At 43.9% G+C, this 16,819-nt stretch overlaps 1 long non-coding RNA gene across 3 annotated transcripts in view; it reads left to right on the top strand.

Moving 5' to 3' along the window:
* LOC130355387 (uncharacterized) overlaps positions 1-16,819 on the top strand; it is a 119,078-nt gene that overhangs the window by 52,647 nt on the left and 49,612 nt on the right. For all 3 annotated transcript variants that reach the window (XR_008888501.1, XR_008888500.1, XR_008888502.1), the window contains exon 2: positions 3,234-3,377. This is a non-coding gene — a long non-coding RNA (uncharacterized LOC130355387). The remainder of the gene's footprint in view (positions 1-3,233; positions 3,378-16,819) is intronic.

The following is a 16,819-nucleotide window of genomic DNA, read 5'->3' as shown; positions in this document are numbered from 1 at the left end:
CCTTATGGTGGATAACCCCATTAAGGTTTTTCTGGTAGTTAAAAAATAGCATACAAGTTGGGACAGGGGTGCGGTATTTGGGGATTTTTATTTATTTGACTATGCTACAGGACCTGAATAGTTAGTGCAATTCATAACATAGTGCTGGGTGGGAGGAAGATCAAAAAGCTGTTAAACAATGAAGCTGAAACCACTGGTCTATTGCATTTAACCCCTTCCCTCTTTGGCGATTTTTCATTTTGCCACTTCTAAAAATTATAACACTTTCAATTTTCCACCTAAAAATCCATATAAGGGCTTGTTCTTTGCTGCAACAATTTTCATTTGTAATACCATTAATAATTCCACTACAAAATCTATGGCAAAACCAGAAAAAAAATTATTTGGGGGGCAAAACTGAAAAAAATAAATAAAAGCCATTTTGTCATTTTTAGCAGCTTCTGTTTCTACGCGGTGCAGTTTTCGGTAAAAATTGCACCTTATATTTATATAGGTTTGATTTTATTTTGCTGCTAAAAAACAAATATAACTACATGCACCAAAATTAATACATGGAAAAATGTCCTCTTCTGACCGCTATAACTTTTATTTTTCCATATAAGGGGCGGTATGAGGGCTTATTTTTTGCACCATGATCTGAAATTTTTATTGGTACCATTTTTGTTTTGATCGGACTTTTTGATCACTTTTTATTTATTTGTTATGGTATAAAAAGTGGCCAAAAATACACAATTTGGGATTTTGCATTTTTTTTTACGTGTACGCCATTGACCATGTGGTTTAATTAATGATATATTTTTATAGTTCGGACATTTACGCACGTGGCGATTCCCCATGTGTTTATTTTTATTTACACAGTTGTTGTTTTTTATGGGAAAAGGGGGTGGGGGTAATGCTAACTTTTATTAGGGAAGGGGTTAAATCAAATTTATTAACACTTTATTTTCATATTTTTCACTTTCACTGATTTCCTACACTGATCACTGCCATGCAATAGCATGGCATTAATCAGTGTTATCGCCGCTCGACTGCTCCTGCGTTGATCTGACAGCGAGGAGGCAGGTAGGGATCCTCCTTGCATCCTGCAAGCTGTTCAGGATGCCGTGATTTCACTGTAGCGGTCCCGAACAGCACCACTGAGCTAACCTGACAATGTTTACTTTCATTTTAGACGCTGCGATCAAGTTTGATCGCTGCATCTAAAGGGTTAATGCCGGACATCAATCAGCTCGATTGGCGAAGTCTGGCATTAGCCATGGGACCTGGTTGTCTTTAGCAACTGGGACCCACCGGGTATGATGCACGCTTACCTTCTGAGCGCGCGTCATACCTTGGGAGCCACAGTTGGACGTTAATGAACGTCCATTTGCGGCAAGGGGTTAAGGGATCACAGTTGTGTTTTAATGGGTGGGGTGGCTGATGTGTGGGAGGGAGAAAAGAGACCTCACACTTACAAACATGGAATTATAGGATTTGCAGTTTGAGGGAAGGAACTCCAACAGGAAATAGTCAGTTCACAAAAAGATACCCTCAACTTTATGGTAATCTTACAACATAGCCATTTAGCCTCAAGACAAGCAAAGATTCTTCCTAAGCATGTCCACTACTGTCTGACAGGTATGTACTTAAAACACCTTGTGGTCGATAACTCCTTAAACTCACATCTAAATTTGCGATCACTCCAGCTCCACCAACACTCCTATGTCCCTCACCAGATGGGCTGCGATTACATCACACATTTGCGTATATGACATTACAGATATTCACTGGCCTCCACAGTCTCTCTGCATATACAGTATGTGACCGGTGAGACCAGTAAATGGCTATAACTGGTAATGCATACATAGTCCGTTTGCAACATTTACAGTATATACATACAAAGTTAAAAAACGTGGAGGTTCTCATGAAAAGGCACAAAACTTGACTGCACAGTAAACTGGTGGTTCCAGCGTGGCTTGGACTAACCCTAACCTGGTTCTCTAGCTCTAAACCCCTGGGACAAAGGCTCACTTGTTAAGACTCAAGAGATACTCACAGTGATACTTGACTCCTACCACAGCTTTTTATTCTCATATCCTTAAGCTGTCTCTCTCTTGCTCTCACTTCCAGGGTAAGTACACTCCTCTACCGAGTCTTACTCTGCCCATCTCGCACCTCTGTACATAAGGCTTTTTGACCATGTGCTCTTCCAGTAGGAATTGAGTGGTATCTCTCAATCCATAGCCCATATCCTGTGATCCTGCCAGGTTGGGGGGTTATTTTCTCTAAAGGTTTATATATTCTCCCTTTCAGTCTTTCAGCCCATTACCACCTATGCTTTCTATCCCAATGCTGCTCCAGCAGTCATTTCTTTCAGGCTGCTCACTTCCCAGTGGAGCTTTAGCCCAATATGTTTCAACTAGGTTCACTTACAAAACTTTGGGAGAAAACCTTAGTTGTTCATGGAAGCATGGAAAACTATCTACAAATGATCATACATGCACCAATCAGCTCCTACCTACCACCTTATAACAGCAGCATGGTGCATGGGGCTGGAATTCCCTAGTGCCATGTTGCCAGAAAGCACAAAAACTACAACCAAAAATGCACAATACAAAAGCAATGCAAATATACAGTTTACACAGAAAATAAGATTTTACTGCAAGTCAACACAGTTAGGATAAGCACCGGAAGATATAGCATGAGGAAGGGCACAACATATTCACATCATTCCTCATTCCCTAAAGACAATATGCTGGTAAGACGTAAACATTTATAGATAATGCCCTGCAATAGCACACACAACAAAAAGAAGTTTCTATCTAGGAAGCTTCAAGTATCTGGAATACAAAAATAAAAAATCCTGACATATGCAAAAAATCTCTTTACCTGGGAGGCAGCAGTAGCCATATCAAGTTTCTTCTTTGAAAAAATTGAATCAGGAAGAGGTTCATTTAAGAATTCACCTCTAACTTTGCCTTCTCCTGATATTATGACTCAAAAATTTACCACACTTCCTATATTATATTCTGTCTGCATGTTTCCTATATATTTTCATGTCAGGACACATTATGCCATGTAAAAGGTGTGTTGTTCTTAGTGTTGCTCACGAATATTCGAAATTCGAATTTTAATCGAATTTTAATATAGTGCTATATTCGCAATATTCGCGAATTCGTGAATGTGCGATATTGCGAATATAGCACTATATCTTCACAATTAAGAATATTAGATTTTTTTTTTTTTGTTCACAGTACACTTCACAGTGATGTCTAGTGGTAGGCCCCCCCGCACCTGAGAGCTTTGGCTCTCGCTCCCCACACCTCCAGCTATTGACTTGCCGTCTGCTGTATGGACACTTGGAATAAAGCATCGTTTGTACTAATACTTCTCAGTGGGTGAGTGCAGCTTTTTTCAAGTCTTCTGCTTTTCTTGTTTTACACATCACAGTGATCACTGCATCCCTCTCTGCTCTTCGCATGTGTGCATGTTCGCGAATATTGAGCCCTCCCTTCTTTAATGGTATAGGGAACTAATGGGCTAGTGCAGTGGTCTCCAACCTGCGGACCTCCAGATGTTGCAAAACTACAACTCCAGCATGCCCGGACAGCCAACGGCTGTCCGGGCATGCTGGAAGTTGAAGTTTTGCAACATCTGGAGGTCCGCAGATTGGAGACCACTGCACTAGCCCATTAGTTCCCTATACCAGTAAAGAAGGGAGGGCTCAATATTCGCGAATATGCACATATATATGTTCGCATATGCGCATATATTTTTGCATTTGCGAAAAAAACGAATATATCGAATATGCGAATTTCACGAATATATGACAAATATATATGGCAAATTCGAATATGGCCTATGCCGCTCATCACAAGTTATTCTGGCTGGCATGTATATCCTGCTGCAGCCAGTAATACAATCCACTCTGAGACATTGGTATTGGCTTATCATACCAGATAGAGATAAGCGAAGTTACGGTCATTTGATTCGTCACGAACTTCTCGGCTCGGCGGTTGCTGACTTTATCCTGCATAAATTAGTTCAGCTTTCAGGTGCTCCGGTGGGCTGGAGACTCTCTCCTAGGACAGTATCTACCTTTTCCAGCCCACCGGAGAACCTGAAAACTGAACTAATTTATGCAGGCTAAAGTCAGCAACCACCGAGCCGAGAAGTTTGTGACGAATTTAAGTACTGTAACTTCACTCATTTCTAATACCAGATAGTTCTAATAGTTGTATTCATTAGGGATCGACCGATTATCGGTATGGCCGATATTATCGGCCGATAATCGCGATTTTGGGCATTATCGGTATCGGCAATTACCTTGCCGATAAGCCGATAATGCCGCGCCCCCTCACCGCCCCCACTGCACCACGACCGCCCCCCCCCGACCCGCCGCACCGCGACCGCCCCCCCTGACCCACCGCACCACGACCGCCCCTCCCCGACCCGCTGCACCGCGTCGCACCGCACACCGCACCGCCCCCATTGCCTCCCCCATGCCCGGTTTTATAATTACCTGTTCCCGGAGCCCACGCTACTTCTTGCTCCTGCTGCGTCCTGCGTTACACTGTGCGCAATGACGAGTGACGTGACGTGTGCGACGTGACGTCACCGTCAGTGCGCACAGTGACAGTTCAGGAGGACGCCACCGGAGCCAGATGTGGAGTGGTCCCCGGGAACAGGTAATTATAAAATGGGGGAGGCAATGGGGCCGGTGTGGGGTGGCGGTCGCGGTGCGGCGGGTCGGGGGGCGGTCGTGGGTGCGGCGGCAGCGGTCGCGGTGCGGTGCGGCGGTGGGGGGAGCGGTGGCGGTGATAGGTCTCAGGACCCCCGGACAGGCAGGGGGAGAGAAGCGGGTGGCGGCGGCGGCCTATGGCACCGCAAAAGCCACTGCAGTGCATTGATTTAAAGCGCCCGCTTTAAATCAATGATCTGCAGCGGTGTAGCGGGGGGATAAATAGCCGATAACTTATACCGGAATATCGGTATAAGTTATCGGCTATCGGCCCTAACCTCCACCGATTATCAATATTGGCCCTAAAAAAAAGATAACGGTCGATCCCTAGTATTCATCCATTTTACATAGGTTTAGAATGTGGTTGGTATTTTTATTGCTGTTACATTGGACAGTATGACAATACTTCATGTGTAAAACTACATGACACAACTATTTTTCAATGTTAAATGTTAAATGCCTTTGAAGTGACATCTCCCTTTTAGCAGTGAAGCTTATATGATTCATACTTCATAATGTTAATAATGTTAATCCTTATCACAGAGGCTCGAGAAATTCCACCTCATCTGCGTTCCCTTTTACATGAAAACATGTCCAAATTTGAAAGCATTTACTTTTACTGCCAAACATTGAAAGACAACATATCTTTATTAGATCCATATTAAAAATGATGGAACAACATCTGAGGAGAACATCTTTAATCGATCGCCAACTCGGACTTCTTATACAAAACAAATCTGAGTGTCTTAGCTGAGACATGGTGTATTCATCTAAAATAGCTGAATTCCTGACCAGACTTATAGATTTTGACACAATTACCATTGCTCATGAGATGGACGCCATGTGTGATACTAAACCACAAAGACTAAAAAGATGATAAAGCCTTAAAAAATCTTTTAACTCTTTGGTAGTTGGCTAAAAGTAAATTTAAAGAGCTATTTCCATTTCAAAGTGGGGGTCCAATCTCTGAAATCCCTATTTATTGCTCGAATGAAGAAGACATGGTGCTGGTATAGCACTGAGTCCCCTTAATTGTTATTTTCCTGCATGGTGGCCCATAGCCACCTGGGTGTGCAGAATACTGCAGTGTGGCCCTATTGAAGTGGAATTGGCTTGCTGTTGCTCCCACCATAGCTAGGTGGGTGGCAGCACTGGTGTGTAGGGAACACTTTATTTTCACTATCGGCGAGAGCCTTAGAGGTCTAATCCTCGGCATGTTCTAGCCATGTGCCATCATTTAATTAAATGAGAATGCTTACCACAAGCCCTTTTCTAAATATACATGTACTGATCATCACATGTATCGCTCCTGGAATTTATGGACCATGTAACATATGGATGTGCTAGGTCAGCCATAGCAGGATTTGCTTTTCTTTTGGGGGCTCATTGCTCAGTGTTATACTCGATTTAGGAATATGGATAGGGGTTATCTTCATAGATGTTCAGGAAGTATTGGAAGATGTGATCATATATTGCCCAGTACCCCATTCCTTATTGAAATTTCTTTCTATGAAACTTGTAAAACCATCTTCATTTCAAAACACAACTCCAATATTGTGCCATTGTGTTTACTGCCTGTACTTTCAATAACTGATAAAACCTATTTTACATGTCTAAAACACAAACCTTTCATGCGTTTTATTTTAATATATTTTATTTACTAGTTATTGTATTGACTTTATTTGATCTTTCAAGCTTTTCTTCCGCTTCTGAAACAAACTATCTGCTCTGTTATCTTCATTGCTCCAACTGATGTCTAATGCCAATCTTGTAAAGGGCTTTATAGTCTAGATAGAGCAAGACAGAGTTGGGTGAATTCCCAGCTAGAGTGTACAGCAGCAACAGAAAGTCCATCACAGCATGTACCCTATACAGGAAGTGTGGCAATGAATACAACAGATCAGACAGCTTACATCAAAAAGCCTAAAAGACCACGGAAAGGTAAAATTTTCAATACTAATTTATTTATTAAACAGTTTATGATAGGTTTCTTTTTCTGTAAACCCTTTAAAATCCTTATTTTCCTGGTCCTAGACCTAAGATACCTTCTGTAACGATGCTGGATTTGGATCCACTGACCTGTGTCCCTGAAGACATGGGCCGTATCGGGGATCGGAGTCTAAGGTGCGCTGGTCTTCCCCAGAGCCCGCCACAAGGTCGCTACCCCTGATATGACTCGACCACACATAGCTGGGCAGGCGAGGTACAGATGGATAAGGCAAAGGTGTGGTCGGACTTAGCAGAAGGTCAAGGCAGGCAAAAAAGGTGCGTAGTCAAAAACGTAGGGGAAGGGTCTAGAACACGGGCAAGGCAAACAGACAAAAGTATGCTTAATCTCAGGCAATGGGCACTGAAGATCCAGTAGGGAGGAAGGGGTAGAGCTGACTTTAATAACCTGGCAGAAGGACCAGGCACCAATCAATGGTGCACTGGCCCTTTAAATTTCAAGAAGCTGGCGTGCGCACACCCCAGGAGGTGGGGGCGTGCGCGCCGGTAACCAGAGGACAGAGTGGAGGCAGGTGAGAGGCGGGTGGCGATTCGCATGTGGGCGCGTCCCGTGAAGCGATTTGCGGCCCGGCTGGGAGAGCGGGGTGGTGAGCGCTCACAGTAACACCTTCCTTATGGCCTTGAAGAAGACAACCCCACTGCCTGGCATATTGCTGTTTGACCCCATTTGCAGCTTTTCATTTGATCTTTGACCAAGTATTTCTAGAATACTATCAAAGTTTCAAAGTCTTGATGGCATCTGTGTAACTACGCATGAAGATCAACAGGAAAGAGGGATACCATGTTTAACCTGGCCTTTATTCCAGACGACCAGATCATTCATGAAAACATTACAGGATATTAGATAAATTGGAGAACAGCTTCAGAAGATTGAGGAGCTATATCCTGTTTTTGTTTGTAGAACAGGAAGTTATAAAAAAAGGGAATCTAAAACTAGACAGCTAACCATGATATGACAAGGTGATTAGTCTTGCTTCCTTGATAGATCTAGGGCCATAAGGTTGAGTATGCACTGAGTTCTTGCCTTGTTTCCAATTTCCCCAAGGGATTGTACTGTTTGTTCTACTATATGGTAATACGATTATATCCTCCAAGGAGATGGACAGGTGGGAATAATACCTGCCTTATGGTTGCCTTTCATGTCAAAGGCTACATACACATAGGATCTTACACATAGGATCTTAATAATATACCTGGCAAACACATTTGCAGGGTTAAAGGAATTATAAAACTTCAAAAGTAAGATATAATGTAGGAAATGAAATTACTTCAGTAGCAAATGATCTGAAGTGCTACTGTCCTGAGTATCAGCAAACTAATCCATTATGTCCTGAAATAGACTTGATGCATGTTTCCTATCTTACTAGATTCCTTTAGTTAGACATGGCTATTCCAGGGGGGCTGGGGATGACCATACTAGTACATGCAGTGAGGATTTCTTCATTTGACCTATGACCTTACTTACTACATCAAAGTTTCACCCTTAAGACCCTTCAACTTCCTTTGCCTTTCTCTCGGACAAGTCTCACCATGCTGTGATCTTGCATCTCTAGCGATGGTCTGTCAGTCTCCTGTAATCTTCAGCTCTTTCGAGAGGATTACTGAAGCCTAGAATAGTGCCTATAGCTATACACAATAATCCAATCCATACTATTCTGGCACAATAAGTGTCTATAGAACAGCGCACTTCCAATAATAAACCTAGACAAATTGTAAACTATTATTGCTGTTTTACCTTGGAGCTGCGTCCAGCTCTGTAAAGCCCCTTTCCCTTACACTCTGCATGGCAAATATTAGAGATGAGTAAATTTTTTAAAAATTTGAAATGGATATTTCTGGGCTACAGAGAGCCTCAATAGGGGTGTGGAACACTTTGCCTTGCTGTAACACGCATAGGGAGTGTGCTGAGTCAGTAAAATAATACTGTTATTCCGTATGACATGCAGATAACAGGCTTTGCTATTAGAATTACTGACGCAGAGCGTCTGGATGTGGCAACAGGGTCGGGAGACCATATGGCATCACAAATGAAGTGATTAATGATATTTCTTAATTTAATTTTTATTTTATTTAATTTTCTTTTTTATTTTATTTTCTAAAATCCATTTTTGAGGACCCATTCTGGTGAGTATCGAGCTGGCGGTCCATGTATTAGTGGTAATAAACACCACCAACAACTTTTCAACTTTTAAATTGCTTTAGTGAATATTTTGTATAAATTCACAATGTCTTTAGCAAAATGTTGCAAAAAGTTGACAATATAAAAATATAAAAAAAATAATGATTCACCAAAGGGCAACTTCTACGGACACGCTAGACACTCTTCAAGCTGCAGGAGATTTTCACCCCATATCCAGGCTTCCTTTAGCTAGACAACCTTCCTCTCACAAAGGGATTAATGAGATTTCTAAATTTAATTTTTATTTTATTTAATTAAAAAAAAAATTATTTTCTAAAATCTATTTTTGAGGACCCATTCTGTTGAGCATCGAGCCACAAGGCGCCCCAGCCCCAGCCTCTCAGTGACCCCCCCCCCCAGCCCCGTGGTAATTCCAGAGGTAAAACTGTATATTATATATGAAGATATTCGATTTGTCCGATTTGATTCGCTCATTTCTATTGAGGACCCATTGGAGGGCAGGTCTGGTGCCAGCAGCCGTGGTAATTCCAGCTCCAACTGCTAGAGGGAGGTTGTGTGTTACTAGAGTTCCAGACTTCCAGGAACTAGGTCAAAGCCAGCAGAGTTTCCAACTAGCATATTCCCAGGAGTGTGACAGCCTCCCGGGAAGGGCCTCCTGCATGGAATCCCAGGAGTCCCGGGCCTCCACTTACCATTTTAGGCTGGTGGGGGGTGGAGAGCAGCCTGCTGCAGCCAGCATACCGACCGGTGGGAGAAAATCAAGCAGAGTCTGCAGCAATACAGGCTCTGCTTCCCAGGCGACGGCAAAGAAAAAGCCAAGCAAGAAAAGTGTGGCTGATGTGGAGATGTGGGGGAACAGAGGGCCCAGGGAATCAACGGACACCTTCTGTTCCCGTATGACAGCGAGGTTCAAGGAATACGAAGCTTGCGGTAAAGAGCTTCATGCAGCAAGGGAAGACCTGAAGCTGGTAAGGAACCTCCACAGCACTGGTTCCAAAAAGAAGAGACCAGAACTTAAAAAAACGCATGGAGGCTTTAAAACTAGAAATTAAAAGCTGGAGGAGAGGAGGCAAGAGCTGGTGGAAGGCAGTGGTATCTTCAGGGAGAAGCTTCTAAACGACAACAGATTTGCTGCCATGAAAACCCCAGGTAAGGAGGTTGTGGTGGCGGATGATGGGGATAGTAGTGGTGGTGAAGTTGAAGTGCTGTCGGTGAAGGAGCAGGTGGAGGCTATGGAAGATAGTCATAGCAGAGAAGATGGTGAAGTGGCTGGGGGTGGTGAAGGGGGTGCAAAAGCTAATACAGTGGCTAGCAATAGTGTGGCTGCTGGTGTCTGTGTCAGGTGGAGAAGGTAGTGAAGTGGCTGGGGGTAGTAAGGGGGGTTCAGCAGTGACTGTTGATGCTGTGCCTGTTGGTGCCTGTGTCACCCCCACTCCCAGTTTTCCCCTCAGCGAGGATCACCTGGACGCAGCCCAGAGGGTCCCCCTGCCTTCCTCCTATTCAGATGAGAGTGAATATAACTCGGATAGTAGCAGCGGTCTCCTGGAGGCTGGGGTGCTCCAGACCATTGTCATGCAGGAGCCCCCCCCCCCCCACTCAATTTGAGAACTTTACCTTTGGTAACTAAATGGGTCCTGACAAGACTGGAAAGAAGAGGAAGTAAAAAGGAAAGAAAAAACTAAAGAAATAAGTAATTAAGTCTGTTTTCTCTTCTTTCCAGTAGTCTGGACACCTGCTGGTCAGTGGCTTCTGGCTCTTGGGCCCCCCAAACTGCCAGACCCCGTGGAACAGGGCCAGCATGGGGTGTACGGTGGTGTGCTTAAGATGCTACAGGGGGCGCCGGAGACCCCGCCAAGTGTCCTGTCAGTAGGGATGGGCAGTGCATACTTGGGGTCTCTGCCTGTTCGCCTAGAGAATGTCCACATGCGGTGCCCTTCAGGCCATGCGGGTTTCACCTATCATCGAGGTAGATGTAGGTCTAGACTAGACAGGTTTTATAAAGGAGGAAGCTGTCTCTTCTGTACTGTCCGCAGTTGAGGTAGAGTTTTCCCACCACTGTTTGATTTATTTTTCTTTGAATGCTTCAGAAACTCCTCGGATTGGCAAAGGGTACTGGAAGCTTAATTTGTCTCTCCTGGAGGAAGCAGGTACCGGCTGTATTGTGGTCTGAGGAGGAAACTTGAGCTCATTGTCTCGACTGGAGGTAGCCGAGAGGATATCTCCAGAGTGAAATCCTTGCTGATTAAGTGTCAGTACGATAGGCACACATCTTCGGTTTTTTTAGAGGGATTTCGGGAGGTACAGCTCGCCCGACCCTTACAGAAACTGCAAGATGTCAGTGAGTAGTAATTTCATTCCGGGACTGGTTGTTGCTACAGGATCCAGGTCCAGATCAGGGATCTTGGAGGTTCTCAGATTCTTCTACTCACACCTCTTGGGAAGGAAGGATCTAGATCCAGGATGTCAGCTTTCCTGGCTGAAACTGTTCCTGAGCCAGGGGTAGACCACTCTCTTGGCGTTTTGGCTGAGGAAATCAGGGAAGAGGAAGTGAGACTGGCGATCAAGGGGCTTGCCACTAAGAAGTCGCCAGGTCCGGATGACTTAACATCTGAGTGGTACAGGACCTTTAAGGAGTCTTTAGCTCCCCTCTTGACCGAGGTCTTTAATGAGTGTCTTTCCTCGGGCACTCTGACAAAAGCAATGAGGAGGTCAGCCCTGATTCTTCTGTCAAAGGGTAATGATCCAAGACGTATTGAGAACTGGAGGCCCATAGCTCTTCTCAATATGGAGGGAATCTTCTGGCCAAAAAACTGTTTAATCGGTTGGTCAAGTTTGTACCCCGGCTCCTTTTGGGGGCTCAGCACTGCTCCGTTCCAGGCCGTAGCACCTTAGGTGCTGTTCTCGGTGTCCGGGAAGCAATGGAGCAGGGATTGGCAGGCCTTTGGAAGGGGTACATGCTGTCCTTGGATCAGGCCAAAGCATTTGATCGGGTGAACCATGAGTTCCTCTGGTCCGTCCTTCTGAGATATGGCTTACCGGGTTCCTTTGTGAATTGGCTTGTGACTTTATATGCAGGGGCAGAGAGTTTCCCGCTTGTGAACAGGTGGTCTGGCCGCTTTTTTAAGGTGGGGTCTGGAGTCCGTAGGGCTCGCTTTTATATGTTCGCGATCAATCTCTTCCTCCGGAGTGTGGGATGAGTTTGACAGAGCCGGGTGTCCCCCAGAAAGAAGTGGCGTACGCTGATGATGTCATCATTTTCATGTCCTTGAGAGAGGATGTATATGTGGAAATGTCAGAGGTGGAGCGCTACTCGGAGGCTTCCGGGTCTAAGATCAACCTGGATAAGTGTGAAGGTCTCTGGCTGGGAGGGGGAGATCCCATGTTTGATCTCCCGGACACCCTTCTAGAGCCCCAGGATTCGGCAAAAATTATTGGCATCACTTTCGGCCAGAATGATTATCCCTCCAAAAACTGGGATGGTAAGCTTAAGGATGCTTCACCACAAGATCACCGCAGTGATCCACTAATTCCCTATTTTCCCATATATTAAAAACCTATAACTTTATTGATTTGTAATAATCCACACCAAATGAAAGATTAAAAATTCAGAGTGTCTCCCTTCCCATGTGTACCAATATTCAATGAGTACTGCTGTACCGCAATCAATTATAATTCTGTATGCACCTGCAGTGTGACATACAGATGGGGAAGGACACCACAGGAATTAAAATCAGTTTACAGCCCCCCTTTGACATGTTTCGCCGTTGAACACGGCTTTGTCAAGAGGTTGTAGGGCTAGGTATATAGGTGTATAAGTTGGTTGCGAGGAGTGCTAGGTGGGGTGGGTGTATTTGTGGGTGTTTTTTTTTTTTTTTGCTTCTTTGGGGGACCTGACATGGGTCAGTTAAGGACTGGACTTATATGAACAGTATGGACGCTATGGACTCTGACCCATGTACAGGAGGTGTGGGTGAGGGGACAGTTTTAGTGTAGGGTTTTTCTATGGTTTTTCTATTGTTTTTGTAGTGGTGCTGTACATATTATATTATATTTATAATTACATTTATATTATATTTATGTTATATTGTGTTCTATATGTTTATTATGTGTTGTATGTTATACATTATAGTAGATAAGACAGTCGGGCCAGATGTTATGTTGATATGTGTATGTGTGTGTTGCGGTGTCACAAATATTTTTTATCATTATCTGTTATACTTTTGTTAGTCCAGGATCTGTTATGTTTTTGTTGATACTTTCGATACGTGTGTGTGTGTGTTTGGCTTTGCATGTTATTATTATTATTATTGTTTTGTTTTTATTAGTTTTTTCCAAGTATGGATGGTATGAGTTATAGCTGGGCAGTGCAAATTTTTATTTTAGTTACATAAGCAAATATATTTAAAAAAGTAAAAAAAAAAAAAAAAAAAATTATGTGTGTATGTGTGTGTATGTATATATAGTGGTAAAAAAAGAAAAAGGGAGAACCTCCGGTTCATATATGGGTCCAACATAGCGGCCGATGACACTTTTACCAAATTTCTAAATGATAATCAAATAGGGTTAAAATTTACGGTTTCTTTTAGCACCAACACTATTTCTTTTTTGGATCTTCATCTGAGAGGTGACTCTGCCTCTAATTTAATTGTCACTTCCACTTTCTGCAATAAAACAGCATCTAATACTATCCTTCATTCCTCATCTTGTCATCCCCCCCCACATGATTCACAATCTTCCCGTGGGGGAGATGATAAGAGCTATAAGGAACTGTTCCTCATTAGAACTGTTCCATAAGGAGGCTGATAATATAGAGGCACGCATCACATGTAGAGGTTATCCCAAATGGAACATAAATAGGGCAAGGCAAATTGCATTGGATAAAAATCGTTCTCAACAGATTTCTTCTGCTCCCAAAAAATCCTTCAATTTGGAACCCAGTAATGACAGTGTAGCACAACCACAAAAAAAAAAAACACCAAACTGGTTATGTTTGTTACCCAATTCAGTAGTGTCTTTAGCACCATCTGTCACCTGATTAATAAATATATACCGATCATCACAGGTGATCCTCTATACAGTTCAATAATGGATTCAGGTTACAGACGTGTCTCTAACAAAGCTCCCACCTTAGGGCAAAAATTATCCCCAAGTTTATTTTCAAATACTAAGTCCACTACACAAACATGGCTTACTACTAAGGGCTCATACAAGTGCGGCCATAGAATATGCATCTGCTGCTAATTTATGCTAATGTTGTTGAATTTAGTTCTTACTCTACTAGGAAAAAATATAAAATACAACAGAACATCAATTGCAACACGATGTTTATAATTTACTTGTTTTCTTGTACTACCTGCAGAATCCAGTATGTTGGATGTACCTCTAATTCCCTTAAAATTAGAACCAGGAAACACAATTCAGATATTTCTCATTTTAATTCCAGACACACATCAATGGTCACCCAACATTGTGCACAGGTGCACCAGGGAGATTTCTCCTCCATGGTTCTATGTGGGATTGAAAGGGTTATCCCTCTAAAAAAAACAAACCTCCAGCTGTTGCAAAACCACAACTCCCAGCATGCACTGACAGACCATACATGCTGGGAGTTGTAGATATGCAGATGGGGGTACATTGGTTGCAAAACACAGAGTTTGTTACTTAACTCAGTGTTTCGCAACCAGTGTGCATCCAGCTGTTGCAAAACTAGAACTCCCAGCATGTACAGTCTCTCAGTGCATGCTTGGAGTTGTATTTTTGCAACAGCTGGAGGCACACTGGTTGCAAAACACTGAGTTAGCTAACAAACTCAGTTTCACAACCAATGTGTGTCCAGCTGTTGCAAAACTGCAACAATCAGCATGCATTGACAGCCGAAGGGCATGCTGGGAGTTGTAGTTTTGCAACAGCTGGAGGCACACTGCTACAACTCCCAGCATGCCCTTTGTTAGTCTCTGCATGCTGGGAGTTGTAGCTTTGCAACAGCTGGCTGCACACTTTTTTTTATAGAAAAAAAGTGCCTCCAGCTGTTGCAAAACTACAACCCCCAGCATGCACAGACTACCAAAGGGCATGCTGGCAGTTGTATTTGGAACTCCAGCTGTTGCAAAACTACAACTCCCAGCATGCGCTTTAGCTGTGCATACTGCGATTTGTTGCTAAGCAACAGCAGGAAGTGAACAGGCCTCACCTCCTGCTGTATCCTTCCACTGGGACCGCCACCGTTGCTGCCACCGATTCTGGGACCCCTGCCGGATGAAGGCAAGGTAGGAGACCCCCGCCGACGCCGATCTCGGCCATCTTCGTTCCGACCGATCAATCACGTGATCGTGAGGCGGCACCCGTGCAACCTCACTCCTGCTGGGTAAGGGTGAATGGGGCTGTCTCGGACAGCCCCATTCCCCCTTTTTTCCGGGTCACCAGAGACCAGATTGACCCGGAAAAACCGCAAATCGTTGATCTGAATTGATAGCTGACTTGGGGGGGGGGTCTCGGGACCCCCCCAGGGGTTTGCACGGGGTGCCTGCTGATAGATATCAGCAGTCACCCCGGTCCGGTCCCCGCCCGGCGAGCGGCGGGGACCGGAATTCCCACGGGTGTATCCATACGCCCTCAGTCCTTAAGGACTTTAAAACGAGGGCGTATGCATACGCCTGCCGTCCTTAAGGGGTTAAAGGGGTACTCCGGTGAAAACCTTTTTTTTCAATTGGTGCCAGAAAGTTAAACAGATTTGTAAATGACTTCTATTAAAAAATCTTAATCCTTCCTGTACTTATTAGCTGCTGAATACTACAGCGGAAATTCTTATCTTTTTGAAACACAGAGCTGTCTGCTGACATCATGAGCACAGTGCTCTCTGCTGACATCTCTGTCCATTTTAGGAACTGTCCAGAACAGTATATGTTTGCTATGGGGATTTCCTTTTACTCTGGACAGTTCCTAAAATGGACAGAGATGTCAGCAGAGAGCACTGTGCTCATGATGTCAGCAGACAGCTCTGTGTTTCAAACGGAAAATAATTTACACTGTAGCATTCAGCAGCTAATAAGTACAGGAAGGATTAAGATGTTTTAATAGAAGTAATTTACAAATCTGTTTAACTTTCTGGCACCAGTTGATTTAAAAGAAAAACGTTTTTCACTGGAGTACCCCTTTAACCCCTTAAGGACACATGACGTACTGGAACGTCATGTGTCCACTCCCGATCTATAACGCGGGGCCACGGCGTGGCCCCGCGTCATAGCGGGTCGGGCCCGGCCTCTAACAACGGCCGGGACCCGTGGCTAATAGCGCGCGGCATTGATCGCGGTGCCACGCGCTATTAACCCTTTAGACGCGGCGTTCAAAGTTGAACGCCGCGTCTAAAGTGAAACCGAAAGCATCCCGGCTAGCTCAGTGGGCTGTTCGGGATAGCCGCGGTGAAATCGCGGCATCCCGAACAGCTGACAGGACAGCGGGAGGGCCCCTACCTGCCTCCTCGCTGTCCGATCGCCGAATGACTGCTCAGTGCCTGAGATCCAGGCCTGAGCAGTCATGCGGCAGAATCGTTGATCACTGGTTTCTTATGAGAAACCAGTGATCAACATAGAAGATCAGTGTGTGCAGTGTTATAGGTCCCTATGGGACCTATAACACTGCAAAAAAAAAGTGAAAAAAAAAAGTGAATAAAGATCATTTAACTCCTCCCCTATTAAAAGTTTGAATCACCCCCCTTTTCCAATAAAAAAAAAACACAGTGTAAATAAAAATAAAAATAAACATATGTGGTATCACCGCGTGCGGAAATGTCCGAATTATAAAAATATATCATTAATTAAACCGCTCGGTCAATGGCGTGCGCGCAAAAAAATTCCAAAGTCCAAAATAGTGCATTTTTGGTCACTTTTTATATCATTTAAAAATGAATAAAAAGTGATCAATAAGTCCTATCAATGCAAAAATGGTACCGTTAA

This window comes from Hyla sarda, chromosome 1 (assembly GCF_029499605.1).
Source record: "Hyla sarda isolate aHylSar1 chromosome 1, aHylSar1.hap1, whole genome shotgun sequence".
Classification (NCBI taxonomy): domain Eukaryota; kingdom Metazoa; phylum Chordata; class Amphibia; order Anura; family Hylidae; genus Hyla; species Hyla sarda.
The sequence above is the reverse complement of the archived record's forward strand: the minus strand, read 5'-3'. Positions and strand labels throughout refer to the sequence as shown.